This window comes from Cervus elaphus, chromosome 32, assembly GCF_910594005.1.
Source record: "Cervus elaphus chromosome 32, mCerEla1.1, whole genome shotgun sequence".
Classification (NCBI taxonomy): Eukaryota; Metazoa; Chordata; class Mammalia; order Artiodactyla; family Cervidae; genus Cervus; species Cervus elaphus.
Genome location: NC_057846.1, coordinates 32033051 through 32053863, shown reverse-complemented (window position 1 = coordinate 32053863; position 20813 = coordinate 32033051). Strand labels below are relative to the sequence as shown.

Below are 20813 nucleotides of genomic sequence, written 5' to 3'. Positions count from 1 at the left end.
CTTCCAGTAGCTTGCTGAGGAGAGGTAGAAAGGTACCTCTCTAAAGGCCTTGTATGTCTGAAAATACCTTGAGTGTACCTTCACAATTAATTGATAATTTTGCTGGATATACAAATCATTCTTCCTCAGAAATTTGAAGGCATTGCTTCATCATCTTGTAGTTTCCAGTTGCTACTGAGAAATTTGATGCCATTCTGATTCGTGATCCTTTGTGTAAAACCCATTTTATTTTTATTTTCATATTGGAAATTTGCAAGATTTTCTCCAAACATTCCCTTTAAAAAGTAACCAACGTGCTGAGCTCTAACACGGTAGCTTTTATTGTGAACATATTGTAGATAGAGTCACAGGATATGTGCTTTTTTGTATCTGGCTTCTTTTACTCAACATTGTGTTTGTGAGATCCATCACAATACCTAGCAGTAATTATTCAGTCACATTAATGTATGAAGTTCTGCTGTGCCAATAAAATACCACTTATGCATCCCAAGTGTTCATTTTGTATATCATCTATTTTTGCTTTATGGATGCAATATATTGCCTTATCTCCATATTAATATTAATGAAATACTTTTTCCTCACTCCCATATAGTCTTTTATTTATTTTATATGATTTCCTCACATAGTCTGATAATCCTTGGCATCTTGCTCATTTATGCATGAGATGCTAAAAGACTGATGGCTTTAGGACGCTGTGCCCATGGGTGGTCTTCACTGTAGGGTTAATTTGCTACACTGTTTTCTTGGGGGTGATTCCTAATGTAGTACCTTTAGTTTTTCTCTCCTTCTCTTGAGCTGCTCATGTTCTTTTTTATCATTCATCATTTTCAGCCAAAATCTAATCCTGACTCCCAGCACTTTGGGAGCCAGCTCGAGGGAGAATTTGGGGGAACCTCTTCATTGGTATGCGACCCCATTTTCAGTATGCCTCCCACCCTCCCACCCTCATCTCCCATCCAAGACTGTTTTTCTGTTTGTCCCTGTTTGGAGAATACACCTTGAGTGTTCTCCTGGTGAGGGTAAGAGATTTTGCCTGCTGCTTGGATTTGGGGAGGCCACCTGGGGGCCAAACTAACAACTGATTTTCTGCTTTAGCTCTGTCTCCACCTCCATTTTCAGAAGTATCTGGTGATACCAGCTTCTGATTTGGGGAGGCTTCTACAAAGTAAGACAGGATTTTCATGGCTGTGAATTTTCACTTGCTCTCTGGCTTCCAAAGGTTTTTGTTCTTGTCTCCTCTCTCATTGTCCTTTGCATTTATGTCTTTGAAAATCTTTGTACCATTATTTTGCAGGGCTTTAGGAAGAGGTGGAATCAAGAAGGTGTGCTCAGTGCTTGATTTTCACCCAAAATTCTGGTCTGATAATTTTTTGAACTCAACTCTCCAGCATTCTGATTTTGAAAAAAGGCTCCAGGACCCAAAGAGGAAGTGGTACTTGCGCCAACATTTATAACTATTTACTTTTGTTAATATTTATGTGCTTATTCACCCTTTCTTCTAGGTTGGCCTGATAAATTTTGTTTCCTGTGCTTATAGGGTGGATTAGCATCCTGGGTTTTTAAAATATTTTCAAGATATGGTACCATTTGCTGAATTATCTTCTAGATTCCTTAGGAATCTGTTACTGCAGGAAGAAATGTAGGAAAAGCATGTTTTTGATGCTCCTCCAAATCCACTCACTATATCAGTCATTTATGACAACATGGATGGAATTCAAGGGCATTATGGTGAGTGAGATAAGTCAGAGAGAAAGACAAATACTATATGATATCACTTATAAGCGACATCTAAAAGGAGCTGAACTTTTAAAAACAGAGAATAGAGTGGAGGTTACCAGGTGCTGGGAAGAGGGCGATTTAGAGAGATGCCATTTAAGGCAACAAACTTGCAGCCAGTCAATAAATAAGTGTTAGAGATCTAACACACAGCACAGAGATTAAAATCGACAGTACTGTATTATAACCTTCAAAGTTGCTAAGAGACTGGATCTTAATCATTCCCACCACAAAAAAAGAATGTTAATTATGTGACGTGGCAGAGATTTAGCTAATAATATGATGGTTAACGCTCTACAATATTTGTAAATGTATTAAGTCCACGTGTTATACAGTTTATGGCTGCACAATGTTATATCAATTATATCTCTGTAATAACACTAAGAAAAAAAGATTAGGACAGACAGAGACAATCTGAAAGTGAAAGTCGCTCAGTCGTGAGCAACTCTTTGTGACCCCATGGGTTGTATAGTCCTCCAGGCCTATATTCTGTCCTTCAGACCTGAATTCTCCAGGCCAGAATGCTGGAGTGGGTAGCCTTTTCCTTCTCCCGCAGATCTTCCCAACCCAGGGATCAAATCCAGGTCACCTGCATTGCAGGCAGATTCTTTATCAGCTGAGCTACCAGGGAAGCCCAAGAATACTGGAGTTGGTAGCCTATCCCATCTCCAGGGGATCTTTCCAACCCAGGAATCAAATCAAGGTCACTTGCATTGCAAGTGGATTCTTTACCATCTGAGTTACCAGAGAAACCTGAGACAATCTGGGCATGCTAATAATAACTCTCTCCAGTTCTCCAATATCAGGAACAGTCAATGAGATCTGATTTTTGCTTTTTTTTTTTTTTTTGCAGTCTAGGTGGCTACAAATGAGTGCAGTTGAAGGATCACTCCAGCTGGAGCACTAAAGGAACCCATCACCAGAGCTTTCCCAAGAGAATACCATAAGGAAACACAAAGGTTATAACTTTGACCAAATAAAATCAGAAGTGTCCGGCAGCATGAGAACTATCTGTGTTCCTACAGTCCTCTTAACACATGCGGCAAATTAATGTTCCCGTTTCTAAAGGCCAGGATCTGGAACATTTTTGTCTGCAATGTTGTCCTTTCAGGTGTGAAATCCTCTGGTGTTTCTACAGAGCAAGCAACATTCCACAACTTGAAAGTTTCTGACATGACCTTTTGGGGTCAAGCAGACGCTCCCAGCTGATGCGCGTTCCAGAAGACTGAAGTCAAGTTGTCCTTTCCCCTGAGCACAGCCAGGAGAACAATTCCAGGCAACCAACGCACAGCGAGTGCGACCTAGTTCTCCTTTTCTCCTTGGAGGAAAAGAAAAAGAAAAAAAGAATTGAATCTGGGCCAGGTAATAATGCAGTCCACTGGTTTGTGCCCAAGATGCTGATTCTGAGAGTTGCAGTCATTTCCATAAGATGATCTGTGCCTGGAGGAAATGCGTAACCTTTCTCCCAGTTTGTCTTTTAGGGGTCGATTACCTTGCAGTCACCTCTTTTTACCGGCACTAACACCCCCAAATTAGTCTCCATTCACAAAGTATCTCTGATGCTGCCTCCCTGGGAAAACTTAAAAGCCTATTTAACGAAAGGAGAGCCTGCTGCCAAGAAGTCAGCCTGGGAGAATGGCAGTAATTAAATGATGATAATATTTAGGATCCTGCAGGTATAACAAAGGCCCCTTTCTTTGTGTCTCAGGTGGGGACACGTTAACACATTGCCTCTGTCTGGGAAAGCATGTAGGCCAAAGAGGAACGAAACCATCCTGGGGGTATGAGAAAGAGGAACTGGGGAAAGCCTTGTGGCAGGGGAGGGGTGGCGACTCCTGAGCACTGGGGGAGAGACTGAAGCTGGGAGGTGGGGAAGTTTAATCTTAATATTCATCACAGATGGGCCCCGTGGTGTTTCAGCCTAAGATATATTAGAACAGGTGAGAGATGAAACAAAGCGTGTTTTCTGTTCCGTGGTCGATGGTCTGTGGGAGGCAGGGAAGGGAGGGAGGCGGGGCTGGGGAGGAGGGTAAGAGAAAGAGAAAGATGAACTATCGCCATCAGAAAGGTTTATTTGAGTGGATCTTGCACGGTACACTTGGCTGGAGATGTGAAGATGCTAGAGCTCTTGGCAGAGCCTCACGTCATAGTCTCACAGCGGTGGGGAGATGGAAATTTGAGTCTAATAACCAGCCTTTCCTCTCTCCAGTTGTGTGATCTCCTGCACGTCACTGAACAATCAGCTGTACCTCCCTCACAAAGGGGAGCCTGCTCAGCCCCTAGCCCAGCAGCCCACCAGCCAGACGCACTGCAGATGGACACCTGGGCGCCTGGCCCTGTCTGTGAGCACCAGGGCGGGCTTGTCTCCTGAGTTGGGTGGTCCAGAGGTCAGTCTGATGGGTGCATCCTGTTAAACTAATACATAAGTAAATCTGTGCCACTTCTTTCAGCGAAAGCAATTTCATCTTTTCAGCCCACAAAGAAGATAAAGAAAATGCACAGCTCAGGGCTCAGGGCCAGGGTTCCAAACATGTGGGAAGGGGCCTGAGTTTCTCGTTCATCTCTGCCAGAATCTGACAGATTCCATCCAGGAAGCCAGAATCAGCCTCAATCTCAGATCCACCTATTCCTCTCCCCTCCCCTCCCCTCTGCCCCGCTCTTCTCCCCTTCTCTTTGGTGGGGTTTAACTCTGGCTAAGCAATCTGAACCTTAGCGGCCACAGTGCAAAGACCAGGTTGCTGTTTGCAGCGTTTGTCAAGATGCCCTGTTTTGCAGTTAGGAGCGTGAAGGGCGGTGGGAGGAAAAAGAAGAGGAATTTAGCCAGAGGGTCTTCTCATTGTATCAAAGCAAGTCTGACCTGGGATCCCACATTGTTTACTTCTTAAATGAACACAAAAGAAAGAAGCCTGAATTTCCCCAGGGATGGACAAGGGAGGGATGGGAAGGTATACAGGAAAGAACAGACAAGAATTCTTTTTTATGCTTCCATTATTGCTGTTTTTTTCTGTTTGTAAATATAACACACATTCAGTATACAAAGCTTAGAAAACACACGAAGGAGTCTAAAAAGGGAAATTAAAACATTAACAATACTAAAACTCAAGGGTAAACACCATTAACCTTTTGGAGAACTTTATCATTTTAGTATACATTTTTCTTTTAATAATCATTAAATATTTAATGGCCTACTGTTTTCTTTTAAATCATTTTATGGGCATTTCCCAAAGACATCGCAAAATCTCCAAAAATTGTTTTTAAATTAGTTGATTCATAATTCTTTATATGGATAAAATGTAAGTTTTTAAAAAAGCATTTCATAATGTTAGCACTTAGGTTTTTCTTTTTTCTGTTATGATAGAAAAGCTCCAGTAAACACACACACACACGTATAGTAGAATATCATAGAATGTATGAATATACGAATAGAATAAAATAGAATTATTTTCTAGAAGTATGTTCATGAGAGTAGAATCATCAAATTAAATTCCCTAGCTGTGGAAATTCTGTGAAGAACAGTCTCACCGTTACACATAGGGGGCTCCAGCATCTCAGGGTTGCGACAGATGGCAGCTCATATACCAAAGGTCTTCTCTGGCTCACTTGAGTGTGAGTGTGTGTGTGTGTGTGTGTCTGTGTGTCTGTGTGAATGTGCACATGCATACATGCACATGTTAATGAGTGCACACAAGCATGTGTGAGAATTCTAGGAGGGGAGAGTGTTCACCTGAGCTGTTTCAGGTGGACTCCTAATTCAATATGACTGTGTTTTTACAAATACCATGTGAAGAGATTAACACGCACATACATACACACAAACACACACAGAACTCCCTATGAACGGGTGTTGTGTTGCCACGAGCCAAGAAACTACCAGAAGCCAGGGGAGGGGCCTGGAACAGCCCTTTCCCTAGCACCGCGAGAGGGAGCAGGCCCTGCTGACACCCTGATCTTGAATTTCTAGCCTCCAGAACTGTGAGAGGATACACTTCTGCTGTTTAAGCCACTCCGTCTGTGATCCTCTGTTAAGGCAGCCCCAGGACTGCGCTAGTGGTATAGAACCCACCTGCCAATGCAGGAAACACAAAAGACACAGGTTTGATCCCTGGGTCGGGAAGATCCCCTGGAGGAGGGCATGGCAACTCACTCCAGTATTCTTGCCTGGAGAACCCCATGGACCGAGGAACCTGGTGGGCTACAGTTCATGGGGTTGCAAAGAGTCAGACACAACTGAAGTGTGTCTGAAGCACACAGGATGCTAATGCACTCACCTTCCCCCAGGAGCTCAGAAGCCTGCTAACCTTGGAAGGACTCCTGGCCTCTTCACAGCTCTGCTTTGTCCAGAAAGACCAACCAGAGTCAGGCCTGATGTAGAGACAGGGAGACTGTGTCTCAAGAGAGATGAAATGATTCATTTGAAATTGCTTTCTTATAAAATTCTTTAAAAGAACAAAGCCAAGAAAAGTTAACTCTGCCAACATGCTAATGTCTGCCAGCTACTTACCTCACATGCAAGGCTCCTGACCCACCTTAAGGCTGGCCTCGGGGAGGCCTGTGCTCATGGGTGGAATGGCCACAAATGAGTAGCAGGTCAGGGGTGTCGAAGAGTTACACCAAGCCAAGTCTTGCTAGAACATAGAAGGACCCATTTGGGTCACTAAAACCCGCCAATATAAAAGGGTGTATACACCTAAAGTATATATGTTCATGCCATAAAATGCCAAAGAATGCCTTGAATTTTTTTTTTTTTAAGTATTTTTTACCCTGAAGGTGGAACTTCCCAGGTTCCCAAATTCTTCAGCAAGCATCTGGATCAGAACCATGTTTTAAGTGCCCAGTCATGAGGGATTAAACATAAAAGATTCTAAAAGAAGGCTGCAAGATAAGGAGGACCAAGCAGGCTCTGGGGTCAAGACATGCAGCTGGAGTTTGAGCTCCATTCTCACTGGAGGACCGACATTAGGCATGATGCCTTAACATTTTTGAGTCTCGTCTATAAACAGGCCAACCAACACCACCAAGTTCCAGAGGATCTGAAAGGAGTGATGCAGGTGGAAATGATTTATAAAGGGCAAAGTTACTAAGCAGCACAAGCAGTTGGGTCCTAGGTGTGCAAGGAGGACAGTTCAGAATTCCCAGGCAGCCCTGCACCTGGGAGTATCCTGGCACAGACCACTGAGTGCACACTGATCTCTGACTTGGAGACGTGAACTATGGGAAAGATTTGGGGAGATTAAAAACCAAAATGTTTTGCAAATGTGTGCATGTTCACTTTCTGGGGAGAGAACTCAGGGGTATAAGAGTATGTGACCATCTTCATCTTTCCTCCCGAAGGCTTCTTTGGAAAGGGTGTACCGGGTAGGATGGGGCACACAGATAGAACAGTAGGGAGGAAAGGAGCTGGGGCACCTTGAAAGAAGTACAGAAAAAAGTCTGGAGACCTGTATCCATCAAATCAAATGATCAATAATCTCCTCTCCTAGCCTTCTCCACCTTACCTAACACCCTACCATACTCAGCCTTCTCTCCAGCAGGCCACCTTTCTGTGACTCTTTTTTACCCCCTGAAGGCTTAGCCTGTGTCTTTCTGGGAGGAAGGGGAGGTGACAGCGGGGTCAGGTGTTTAATGGAGTGTCATTTGTGTCTAAGTCCCCTTCGCTTTAGACTAGAGCTGGGTGTCCTCTTGTACCCGTAAGAGGCTGTGGTGTCAGAGGGCGCTGTGAGGGAGTCAGACTGCCGCTGCCCTGTCCCGTTCCCCCAGGAAGACATCTGAGAACAAAGAGTGGCTCCTGCCAAGCTTTGGGTGTTTGTCAGGAGGATGTAGGCTGGAGGTGGAGTGAGCAGGGGAAGGAGGAGGGAAGGAAGGTGAGAGGGCTGTGACTCACTCCAAAAGAATTGTGGTTTCTCAGGGGCTGGGAAAGCAAACGCAAATGACCTCAAATTTAGCTAATAGAGAACATTGATTTCCTTTGTGCAGCACAGCCAAGTACATTTAACTTCTACTTTTAAACATTGCTAGCAAGAATGTTTCTGCTCTTATATTCAAATTCCGTTTTTAGGTCACCTTTAAAATTTCCTAGCTGTCCCTTTGAGGAGCTGCATTCAGCGATGATGTCTCAATCAGGCAAGACATCTGACTGTTAATTATGCGGCCAATATGCACTTGTTCCTTCCTTTTTCAAAGAGTAGAGAGAAAAAAGGCAGACATTCACTCCACACAGTTATTTTATTGTGATGTGTTTATAGAACTGCTGTATACATATGATCCCATCTCTGGCAGTCTGCCTCTGGGCTTACCTGTCCACCAACCACTCCGCCAAGCCCAAGCATGGTATTTATCAGAAGTGGGAAAGCAGCAGCTTAATAACAGCCACAAAAAGAGCAAGAAGAGAGTGTATTCTTTTTTGCTGGCTCCCACGGTGGCACTATATTATAATTATAATTTTGTATTGTCTCTATATTCCTTTAATCTGACTTTAGGTGACAGTCCTAAAGCAAATGATGCTTTTACTTTCATTTGCTTAATGTTAAAATGTATACAGAATTTGTGAGCTGACAATTATTAGGAACTAAAGAATATTTTACTCTCTAAACTAATTATCACTGTCGTATTTAGTCTCACAATAGGAAAACCCTGACATCCCTCCTCCATGGAAGCTGTCTAGGAAACGCATCTCAACCACTGGAGAAATTCTCATGCCATGGGTGTTTCTGGCTTCCTGCTCTTTTCTCCCTTGGGCTCCCCTCCCCCTCCACCCTAATGAATATTCAGCCTGCATCCTTCATCCAGGAATCTGAATAGGATGCTTCCTGTTTTTCCTATTAAAGATTAACTGTTGTCCTGGGTAAAGAGGATTGTTTGGTAAAACCTTGCAGCTGGGAATTCCTGTTTATTTTTCATTCTGACCCTGGTTCTGGGGACAACATATATCCCATAGTTTCAAAGAGGGCCCAAAGCTCTGTTAGCCCTGACTTTAAATATAACCTGCCTACCTCTTTCATCTCACTGTGAGAAATCCAAAGTCAGGGACTAGGTCTTATTTAAATGCTCTTTTCTGGTGCCCCACATAGTACCCAGAACAGAGCAGAAGCTCAATAAAATTTGTTGAATGGATGAAAAGTCATAGTGATTATAAGTTCCAGACAGAAGTGGTCATAATCATCCATTGTCCTCAGGCTAGAAAAGGATAAAGGGAGATGAAGATTCATTTGTGCCCATTGTCTGTACTTTTTGGAGAACTGGTGATTACCTAGACATGTTGAAGCATGAACCAGTGGATCCTGGAATTGGGTTTTCTTCTTCTGTCTTTCCCAACAGTAGATTTTCCCACGTTTCTCTCAAGTGCTTAGTAGCTGGCACAGATTTGCCTGGTTACAGGGGCTCCATGGATCATGGATGCTCTTCCTTGTTTGGTGTATACTTCAGAAGTCAATCACAAAGGATGTTTTGTGAACATTCAGTGGTTGTTACCTGGCTAAACTGAGATGGTCTGGAAGAACTAATTTACAGGAAGGTGATGGTCTTGTCACTTAACAGAGAATTATGAGCAAAAGCATGTTTGAAAACATGATTCTACCAAAGCCATTTATAAATATGCTGACATTTGCCACTTAAATCCTGTAGATTCTCGATCTATGACTTGGACTACACAGGTGAGCCATGAAGAAATGTCTGGGAACCTTCTTACGATTAAAAGGAGATCCATGAGTTCCTTTCCTGAAGACTTCATGGATGATGTTTTGCATTTGCCATCTGGGGGGAAAGATAGAAACACCTTCGTATTTCCTTCATACTCATTTTTAAAGGCTGCAAATGTACTTAATAATCATCATTTCATAAATCCTTAAACCAAGCCTGGGAAATAGTAGATATGCTTAACACCTTCTAAAATCTCTCAATAGCTTCCTCTCTCTCAAGGGATAAATTCTTCCACAGCAGTCTCTGATTCTACCCTCTGAATTCTTTCTCAAGCACTGACCTCCAGTTACACTAAACTTCTAGCCTCACAGACATTTTTCTGTTCTCAACCCTTTGTGTCCACTGCTCTTCCTTCTAGAAATACTCCTCCCTCCTCCCTCCTTTCCCACTTTTAGTCCTTCAAGTTGAGAAATTTGAATGTTGCTTCCTGGAGACGGGTTTCCCAACTCCTGCTCTAGGTTAGGTCCCTTGCTATTTGTTATCTTATGGAGGGAGCTCCAAAAAGAAATTAAGATTAGCCTCCAACTAATAAAAATAAATGGGAAAAAAAAAAGAATATTTGGGGATCACTATTCTGTATTATCTTATTATGCTGTAAATATTATCTTATTATGCCATAAAAAAAGCATCAAAAAAAAAAAAAGAAAGAAAAGAAATTAAGAGCCTAAGGTGCACACATTTTCAGGGTAATAACAACTTTTTAGAAGTTATTTTAGATGTACATAGGAAATACTTGAGCTCAGGATTGTCCTTTTTGTGATAATCCATGTCCTTCTATTTGCATATTTGAAATGAGGTCCTGTCAAAATTTGCTGCCAAAATTTCATTTTAGAGGAACCAGGAAAAGGCTGTCAAACATCTTGACTTGTAGTTTGGAGGGTTTTACTTTATCAGATTACCTTGGTTGTCCAGGGAGCAAGTAAATCACACTTAGTTCTTTAACATATTATCAATATTAGTAGTTGGACCATAATTCAAATTCCATTATTAGGAACGTCCAAAGAGTATATATATGTGTGTGTGCTAAGTCAATTCAGTTGTGTCTGACTCTGTGCAAACCATGGACTGTTTCCTGCCAGGCCTCTCTGTCCATGGGATTCTCCAGGCAAGAATACTAGAGTGGGTTGCCATGCCCTCCTCCAGGGGACCTTCCTGACCCAGGGATGGAACCCATGTCTCTTAAGTCTCCTGCATTGGCAAGTGGGTTCTTTACTGCTAGTGTCACCTCGGAAGCCCCAAAGAGTATATGAGTATGTGACTTTTCTAATTATATTGGGACGTGCTTTTATTAAATATTATTTAAAGTAGTTAGGGACTTCCCTGGTGGTCCAGTGGTTAAGAATACACCTGCCAATGCAGAAAACACAGGTTCAACCTGGTCCAGGAAGATCCCATATGCTGCAGCCCGTGTGCCACAACTACTGAGCCCAGACCGTATTCTGGATAACTGTGTCCAAGTTCTTCCCACACCCAGGTCTGAAGCCTTCACACTCCTTCCATCGTCTGTCTCTCACGAGTTATTGTTGTGTCACAGAAGGACACTACTGTGGAAGTAACAAATTCTAATTCTCCCTCTGTCACTTAGTATTTTGTGAAGAGAATCAAAGAGGAAGCAAAGCTGGTCAGCTATTCATTCCATAGCAGCCTGACCCCTACAATCCTTGGTTTCAATTTCCCATCTGTCTATTGAAGACCTTGCACTTCAGTGGAGGAGGCTTAAGCACCCTAAAGAGTTGTACTATTTTTTTTTTATTTACCAGCAGAAAAAACTGGAGGAGGTATTCAGGATTTGGGCAAATGGATTCTATTTTTAAAAAATTCTGCGAAGACTATTAAAATCCATCTCATTGAAATACTTGACTTGAATACCATTAATTTAGATGGTAAAGTTTTGTGGCTATTATAATGTGATAGCTGATTCCTTTGCTAAGCCCTGTGTTTGTTTATTAAACCCTGGAAACCATTATAATAAAGTGAATAGGAAGAGGGAGGTCCCTGAACTTAGTGTACTTGGCAGTTCCTGAAAACAGCCCAGGGTTAGTAAGTGGATGGCCCCTGGTAAAATCTGTGCAAACAGGAGGTGAGGACGCCTCTGGAATGCTTACCCCTCCTCCTTCACTTAATTATCTACATTCAAGTCACTTCCTTAGGGCCATGTCCATTTAAGATGGATCACTGTAAGGATATTTTTATTACAGCATGTTTGAGGGCAGATTGTTTCACAGATATATAAAGGTACAATTAATTTGCCCCTAGCCCAGGGCATGGTGTATAAGCGCTTAACTAAAAGTTACTGGATTCTGTTAATTTGAGAAAAATCCATAACGTTTAAACAGAATATTTGGGCCAACTTGCAACTAAATCACTTCTTTAGAAACTGCTTCACCCTTAAGAGTATGTCTGATTTTGTTTTCTGGAGATATCAAATGGCTTCTGAAAATAGTTAACACAAAGTTTTCACAATTAGCCATTGGTAAAATGAAGATTAGAGGATTTTTCTGCCTCAGAGCATTGGCATAATGGTTAATGGAGGTAAATCTGTGTAAAGAATTTTCAAGAGTGCCTGGTGTATAGCTGGTTCTCAAAAAATCTTAGGTAGCATTATTGTCATCATCGATAAATAGCTTCTCTGGTGGCTCAGAAGGTAAAGAATCTGCCTACAATACAGGAGACCTGGGTCTGATCCCTAGGTCATGAAGATCCCCTGGAGAAGGGAATAGCTACTCACCCCAGTATTTTTGCCTGGAGAATTCCATGGACAGAGGAGTCTGGCAGACTATAGTCCATGCGGTTGCAAAGAGTAGGACACAACTGATCAACATTCCCATTCGCTTTTGTTTTGAATCTATGATCAGTCTAGATATATTTAGTAGTCAATATGAACTTAGATTTCAAAAAATTACCACTGTCCACTATACTCTAAAGTTTTATATCTGAAGAAATACTACCTTCCATTTTTTTCTCTTTTAGCCCTTAATTTAAGGAAACCATTTGGTTTAAATATCTGACAGGAGTCTGGCAGCAAGATCTAAAGTCAAAGTTTTCTATCATTATGGAAACAGGTTTCTCTGGCCATTTTCCTCAAAAAAAGCAAAACAAAAAACCAAACCTAAACAAACAAAAAAGCCATGTGCTTTATAAGCATTAAAAAATCTGCATTGAAACTTAGAGGACTGATAGAAGAGAAAGGATTGTAAAAAAGCGTGCTGTTGGTAAAATGGTATGTGAACCTACAAAAATATATATAAATGAGAAACGTCTCAAATGTCTGCCTTGGGAGGCTTCAGGAAGCTGGAGGAAGCCCATTTCCTGACCTGAGGTTTCTGAAGAAGGAGCCAGGCCAAGGTCTTGTAACCTTGACCTGAGTCCCCGGCTGGCCTTTCCTCCCTCACTCCAACCCAGTGGATCAGGCAACAGGGGACTTGAATTCTATAGTTTTAGCTCAATCTTTAGCCCTTCCTGTGCCTACATATTTCTCATCCCTCTTTCGTGCACCCACAAATGTCTGTCAGCACCCAAAACACTATTGAAAATGAAAGTCACTCAGTCATGTCCAACTCTTTGTAACCCCACGGACTATAAAATTCATGGAATTCTCCAGGCCAGAATACTGGAGTGGGTAGCCGTTCCCTTCTCCAGGGTATCTTCCCACCTCAGGGATTGAACCCAGGTCTCCCTCATTGCAGGCGGATTCTTTACCAGCTGATCTATCAGGGAAGCCCAATTAAGGCTGTTGACCTAAAACAAAGAGACTGCCAGCTATTTCTCCAGCAAAAGTGGGCTTAATTGGTATCAACAAACAAATGCAATTCAGGGTTTATAACCATGGCAAGCCATGTGCAAGACCCCAAATAAGGAAAGAACCTGGAAAAGACTCTTGAGAGTCCCTTGGACAGCAAGGAAATCAAACCAGTCCATCCTAAAGGAAATCAATCCTGAATATTCATTGCAAGGACTGATGCTGAAGCTGAAGCTCCGATACTTTGGCCACCTGAAGTGAAGAGTCGGCTCATTGGAAAAGACCCTAATGCTGGGAAAGACTGAAGGCAAAAGGAGAAGAGGGTGGCAGAGGATGAGATGGTTAGATACCATCACTGATTCAATGGATCTGGATTTGAGCAAATTCCTGGAGATAGTGAAGGACAGGGAAGCCTGGTGTGCTGCAGTCCATGGGATGAAAAAGAGATGGACATGACTTAGTGGCTGAACACCAAAAAAAAAGGCGGGGTGGGGGTAGGGGAGAAAGTTAGGAGGGCTACAGTAAACATTGGAGGAATTCAAAGTTCTAAGCATAGCGGTTTCTCATTGGCTGAGATCTGCAGTCTCTCAGTGGCTAAGCTCTTGCCAGGCAGACAGTCTTTTTTTTCCCTTCATGAGCTCAGGAGTACTCCCCCTTCTGGTTTCCTCATTCTATTTGAATTGAGATTTCTGTTGATTAATTTTTACAATATCCAATTTCCTTACAATTTCCTTCATGGTAAAGACTCTTTGTTATCTATCTTTATACTTCTATGTTTAAAACATTGCCTTGCATTTTTTTAGTGCTCAAAATATATATTAAGTGAATGAATGAAATAAAATTTAAATGAAGTGACTGTAGTGTAAGTGCCTGACCTTATGCTTTTGGTTGCCAAGACAATCATTTTGAAGACATTCATCTCGAATAAACATATTGCAAGATGCATGACACAGATACCATCAAAACATCTAGATAAGAAACTAGGCTGCCCCCAGTCATGAAAGTCTCCTTTCAGAAAGCCCTGAGTAACCTAGAAAACGCATCACTTGAGTGACTCCACTTCTCCCTACCCACACCCTCATTCCAGCTCTGAACTTTAAATTCACCAATAAAGAGTGAACTCTCAAAACGCTAGATACCCAACCCTTGGACCCTAATAAAGACAGAGCTCCTGGTCTGCATTTCCTTCCACTGTGACCTCAGTGTAACATGGGTACATGGCCCTTGGGCATGCGGTGTACCCCCTAGGACCTTGTTCTTCAAAGTTCCCTGATGTTTATTGCTGAGATGTGTGCTGCAATCACGATAAAACCCACAAACCACGATAAAAACCACAACATTGGTACAGGTTGGGGAAACATCTGTGGGGACTATTATAAGTTGTAAGGTCCAGGCAAGTGTCTTAGGCTATTCCTAACCAATAACCCCACTATTAACAGGCTGAGATTCACACAGCAATGAAATAAAATGTTATTTTGTAACCCAACATAAATTAACTACTCAATAAAGAGTAGGTATGATTATAATAATAAATAATATTTTATTGCCACACATGACATTTCTCAAAAAATGTAGTTTAGTCTTATAGGCCATATTTTTAAAAAGTTATCAAACAATGAAGGCTTAAATATTCAATTGAATTTCTCTTATATGTTAGTCTCTAGAATATGCTCCTGAACATAATTCTTTTACAAAATACATTTTATTTTTCTTGTTATGATAATGTTAGGTGTTAATTATAATAATTCATAAAATACAGAAAAAAATTATGCCTAGTTTTATTATCTGGAGACAACCATATCCATATATAAGAAACTTTCAGCATCTTTTTTCTATGCAAGAGTCTTCTTTTTAGCATAGTTGTAATTCATTCCTTGATTCATTTAACAAATATTTATAAAACGCTTACTATCTGCCAGAATTGTGCTCACACTATGTATACTGTGATTATATAAATAATTTTGCTCCCAATTTTTCAGTTAATAGAGAAAACAAACATTTGCCTATATTACTAAAAACCCTTTGTAAATACAATTATACTGTGTTTAACTACACCTTCTTGTCAGACACTTAGGTCTTTTTAGGATTATAATGCTGCAGTAACATTTTGGACGTTTAGGATGCTTTGTTTAGGAAAGAATCCAAGGTCTGGATTTACTCAGAGGAAAGCTATGAACATTGGAGACTTGATACATTTACCAACTTGCTTTCCAAAATGATGTACAAATGAACTGAATGGAGGTCCATTGATATATAGAAATATAGAAAAAATAAATAAAACATATAGAAAACACATTTTCTTCACATAGAGTATAAAAATGCAGTTTAAAAAGTATACCTCAGTTTTAAGGTTTAAGTGATAAAACAGTGAGGCAGTGGCATTCAACCAACCTTGCTTCGCAAATACTTGACATTCATTTGGAGTTGCCAGCTTGTCGGGAGGTTGTGCCGGGTTGAGGCGCCTTGTTCCTAGTCCAGGGTCTCTGAAAAGCACAGAGCCTTGTTAATTTAAACAAGATGTCTCATTGGTATGTCTACAAGTGCCTAAAACTATGACAAAGCCGGGACAAATATAGCTGACTCTATGCACCCAAGAGTTTCACGTAACAAGTAAAACCAAGATTTCTTTAAAGGCTTAACATTTCTTTCATGTTAAATATACTTCTTTATTTTTAGATGGGAGAAGCTCTGGGCCTAAGCAAGCAATGTAATATCATCTTGTATTGTCTTGTCTTGAAGGATATTAGCCAGGAGTTTGATTCATTTTTAGCCATGACATTCCAAGAACCTTTAAGCACAGGAAACTAATACTTTCTGAAAGTAATTTTAGCCAAAAAAGACACAGACTTTTGAGGCAGAAGATGTAAACATTGCAGGCATTTTCAATTCAGTTATATTTTCTTTCCTTTCTTTCTCCCACCCTGTCTCTTCTGTCTGATGTATGATATACATACAAGTAGGAAATGTAGGTGACTTCAATGATATTTCAAGATTTCCCTTACTACTAGTGAGTATAAATCTCAGAAATTTAGTTGTGAGTAAGAAGATAGAGTATTTACTTTACTCTTGAAGCCCTTTCCTGAGGCATTCATGTAAAGGCTGTATGTTTTTTCAATTTCTATCAATGCAAAAATTTGTCATCCCTTCACTGGTTACAAGCATTATACAAATGAAGTCACAATTTCAGTCCCCATGACACTGTGAATTGTATACTGTTTCATAATCAGACTACCCCAGATTCCACTGGATTGATGTGTGGTGTTTGAGGAGAGTGGGAGTAGGTAGACCCTGGGAAGGAGGAAGCCTGGAGGCAGAAGCATCTGTTTACCCACTAACGTATGTCGTTCATTTCACAAGGAAGACCAGCTAAAAGAATAATGGTAGGTCACTCACTACAAATTCATCACCAGCATGGGAGGAAACAGCGTTGACAGTAGAGCATCAGCGCATTTATGGTATGAAGGATAGTTCATCTCCAACTCTAGTCTATAAAAGCCCTGTTTACAAATAAAGACATATTATCATTAACCACTATCAGCATAGGTCCCTTAGTTTCTTATCTAGCTTATTCACTCATTCATTCAATAAATATTTATGAACAGCTCATCGTGTGCCAAAGTTCATAGTTGGAAGGTTAATTCTTCTTTTCTAGAGAGGATATGTCATATGACACAGCCTTTAGCAAATCATAAAACCAACCTGAACTAGGAGTGACTGTGAATTCGGTATGCCAATAAACTGCATTGATATAGTAGCAATCTACACAAGGTAACTGACTTCCTTGGAATAGATAAGGCCAACTAAAATCAGACAAAGTGAAAAGGAAAGAGGGCTAGGTATGGGAATGTAGAGAAACTAATATTCCAGGGACTTTGGAGGAAAAACCATTAAGGGTGATTTAGAACGATGATGAAAGAGGGACCACTTTTTCTCTTTAAATCAAACTGTTTCTAAGAACTAGTTTAGCCAGATCAGAGATTCAACTTTCCCTGGTCTCTGTCTCTGGAAACAAGTGCTTTGTCTACTGCCTTAGGGAGACTTTTCTCCTCCTATAGGACTTTGGTTCAGATATGGACGTCAGATGCATAAAGTGCCATGGCATGACTGAGACAGTTCAGTCACTCAGTCATGTCCGACTCTTTGTGACCCCAGGGACTGCAGCACACCAGGCCTTCTTGTCTATCACCAACTCCCGGAGTTTACTCAAACTCATCCATGCCACAGTTCTGTTCAAGAGCAGCCTCTTTCAACCCCTCCCTACATCTATAGTAATAAACACTTGTTCCTCTCTTGTAACCCAATCCACTTCATCTGAAGGAGACAGCCGACCCTCCTCATGCCACTCAGCGGGATTTGAGACTTAGAGAATCAGTGCAAGACAATGCCAATGCTCTAGCCACTGCCGTTGCTGTAATAAAGTTCATTGTCTCTGGCCCAGGAGTCTCGTGTCTTATGTCAACATCCATGATCATAAGTGAATTGTTAGTTTGCAGGTAGAGTAAAATCTCAGACCTCTCTTGATTCTTGATAGTTTTGTTGACATGGGTAAGATGCCAACTGAGACATGGCTTTCTATAACAGGAAGGACAAGGGCATCCAGGGCTAATGAATGGAATTTGAGGAAAGTCCATTGGGATCGTAGTGATCATATTGACTGCTTGAAAAAAAAAAAAAAAAAAACCTATGCCTATTTCCAACTTTTAGTCTATTTAGATGGTTCTATTCTAGATTCTTGAGTGGATTTCAGACTTAGCCACTTTCAATAATTTTTAAATAATTAAAGAATTAAGACTAGATTACTTCTTCCTCCAAATGCAATGAGCAGCATCTGCCCACTGGGAATGACTATGAATATTCCTGCAGCTGGTCCAATGGGGAGGATGGAGGCAAGCAGCTGGAGTTTAATAGCTAGAAGCTCCTTGGGAGGAGGGTCTCCCAGCTGGCTCATGGGGAAGCATCATAAACCCCCAGAAAAGTTCAAGAGATTCAAGACAAAGGGGACTATTGTTGGTTTACAGGATTTAGCGGGGGACTCTAGAAGCCTCATAGGTAAGTTACCCATCCATTTGCGTACAATGGATAGGCAATGCCAGTATTGTGGTGAGTAGATGAGTGGGCCTGAGGGCATGATGTAGGGCAAGTGAGGGTCCTCTGATTTCCAGAATGTGATTGAGCAGCAAGGTCTAGTTGGGGAGAGTGCAGAGCAGATGGAACGTGAGACCAGAAACTGTGGTGGGACCACAGACGTCAGTAGCATCCGGTGTGGCATGATGATGCCCCTGGCCAGGTGCATCCACCTGCCCTGCAGTGGAGACAAGGTGCCTGGACAGCAGACAGGCCTGTGGGAAACTCTGGTCCCTCCAGGGGAAGAGGGGAGAGGAGCGAAGAGGACAGTCTTTAATATTCACCTGCCTGAGTTTAAATCTTGAATTGACTCTAATCCAAAAGTGACACAGGTTCTGAGTTGAAATGGGGCTTATAAACTAATCTAGGTTCTATTACAGAAAAGGAGTTAAAGTTACACATTTAAACACCTGGGGCATAAGTTTTAACCTTTTGTATATACACGTTCTGAATCCCCTTTCCCCCACTGCCTGTTTTAGAACTATCCTTTGCTCCCTTTCTCTCTGAAATCTTCGGTCTCTACACACTGATCCGAGTTAGTCATGCTTCTGTGATTCATTACTCTGCTCAACAACTAAAAAATCCTTTTCTTGACCTGCCATGCCCTTTCAGCTACATCTGCATTTCTTATCTTTCCTACCTAAGTTTCCTATAAACATTCTTACTGTCTTTAATCAACTTCCACTCATTTCTTAAAGCCACTCTTATTTGGTTTCAATCACCATTATTCTACTGCCATTGAGCTTATAAAGTTCACAAAAATTGATTGCTTCCTTTCAGGTAAACCCCTGCCCACCCCATTCTCCCATCTTCTGTGATATGTATCAATGTTAACCAAGCTCTTACTTTCTTTTTTTCATTATAAAATTATTTTTAATTCTAGTCTATCTTAAGTTAAAATTTTCCTGATTCTAACTTTCTTCATGGTTGGTTAATTTATTCCAAGCACTGAAGCTCCCATCATGGGTTTACTTGTTCAATTTATTAGATTGAATCATGCATGTTTATTTTTAAGGGTGAAGAAACAAACTACTGTGATGAAATCTACTTGATGACTCAGGTACACAGCCACCAAACTAAAGAGCTGGTGTCTGTTACTCTTTCTGAGGAGTGGGAAAGCACTAAATCAGTCCAGCTATTTGTGCTATCTGGCAGACACAATCTGATTGATGTCGCACACATTTGCATAAATTAGTCTCACTTTTCTTTTTCCTGCTTAACTCTCTCTAAAGAAAGACCTCCCAGCCTTTGGGAAGATGGGAGCCAGAAGGCTGAGCCACGGTGACCATCTGACACTGGGGAGTGCTGGCCTATAATTAACCATGGTAATGACTGCGGGGGGGATAAATTGAACTATTGACACCAACGAGGCCAGACCCTTGCTTGTTCCACAGAAAGAACATATATTGAGATCGTTGCAGGAACAGCACATATTTGGGGATGCTGAAAGCTTAATCAACTATAGACCTCTGCTCTCTGATTTGGAAAGGGCATCATATATAATGTTGCTTCTGACTGCTTTTGTTTTTAACTACAGTTTATAGTCAAATAGGAAAAAAGCATAAACTCTCTGAAATGACTTCAGATGATATTTTATGTGAAATATTGCTGGTGAAACTTGAAGATGCCGTATAGAAACGTGAGTTACCAAATGCAAGCACATGAGGTTAGGGGACCAAACTCCACTAAGGTATGTTTCCATGGTGGACTCCCAATACTTGTTTCTATCCATTTCTGAGTTTTATTAAATGAGACATTCTTTCTAGGCCCTTCCATGGTTTTTGACACCAGTTATTTATCACTAGTACAAACCATACAAAATTTCATTGACAAGAAGTATTCATCCTTGCTCCTGAATTTATGGGCCAGTTGGGCGATTCTGTGGATCTTCACTGAGCTCCTCCATAATCTGTGGATAGGGAGGCAGGGGCTGGATGAGCTAGGATAGCTTCAGTGACCCATTTGGCTGTTGGTTGCTTGTGAGCCAGGGCAACAAGGTGATGGAACCACTTGATTTCCATGATCAGCAAGCTAGGTCAGGCTTGTTTTCACTGTGGCTGGATAGGATTTCAAGAATGAGAGCAGAAATTAGGCTCAGAACTGGCCCAACACCATCTTTACCATATCCTATTGATCAAAGCCAATAATCAAAGGCCAGACTCAAGGATGGAACAAGAGCTTCCACTTCTTGATGGGAGGAGCCACTAAGTCACAGTGCCAAAGGAGTTGAGGTAGATACACGGAAGGAAGGAGAATTAAGAAAAAGTTTGCAATACATGTATTACAGGGATATTTCTTATAGATTATTATTTTTAAAAACTTTGCAAACAGACTTAACCAAGCACCTATGTCAAAGACTATGCTGAGATAAAGGAGAAAAAGAATGTGGTAACTACAAGAATCTGGTAGCATGACCAAGACAAAATCTTCATAGTGTTTCAGAATATTGCCTGAATCTGACTCACAGGTTAAACCAAAG

The 20813-nt window shown here is 41.3% G+C and overlaps 1 long non-coding RNA gene across 2 annotated transcripts in view; it reads right to left on the bottom strand.

Moving 5' to 3' along the window:
• Nucleotides 1–2400: 2400 nt before the first annotated feature.
• The window catches only part of LOC122688096, a 187215-nt gene continuing 168802 nt past the window's right edge, over nucleotides 2401–20813 (bottom strand). The window contains exons 4-7 of one of the 2 annotated variants that reach the window (XR_006339329.1): nucleotides 15602–15693; nucleotides 9023–9525; nucleotides 6045–6138; nucleotides 2401–3094 (exon numbers count right to left, since the gene is read on the bottom strand). This is a non-coding gene — a long non-coding RNA (uncharacterized LOC122688096). The remainder of the gene's footprint in view (nucleotides 3095–6044; nucleotides 6139–9022; nucleotides 9526–15601; nucleotides 15694–20813) is intronic. The other variant, XR_006339330.1, reaches the window with a different exon arrangement.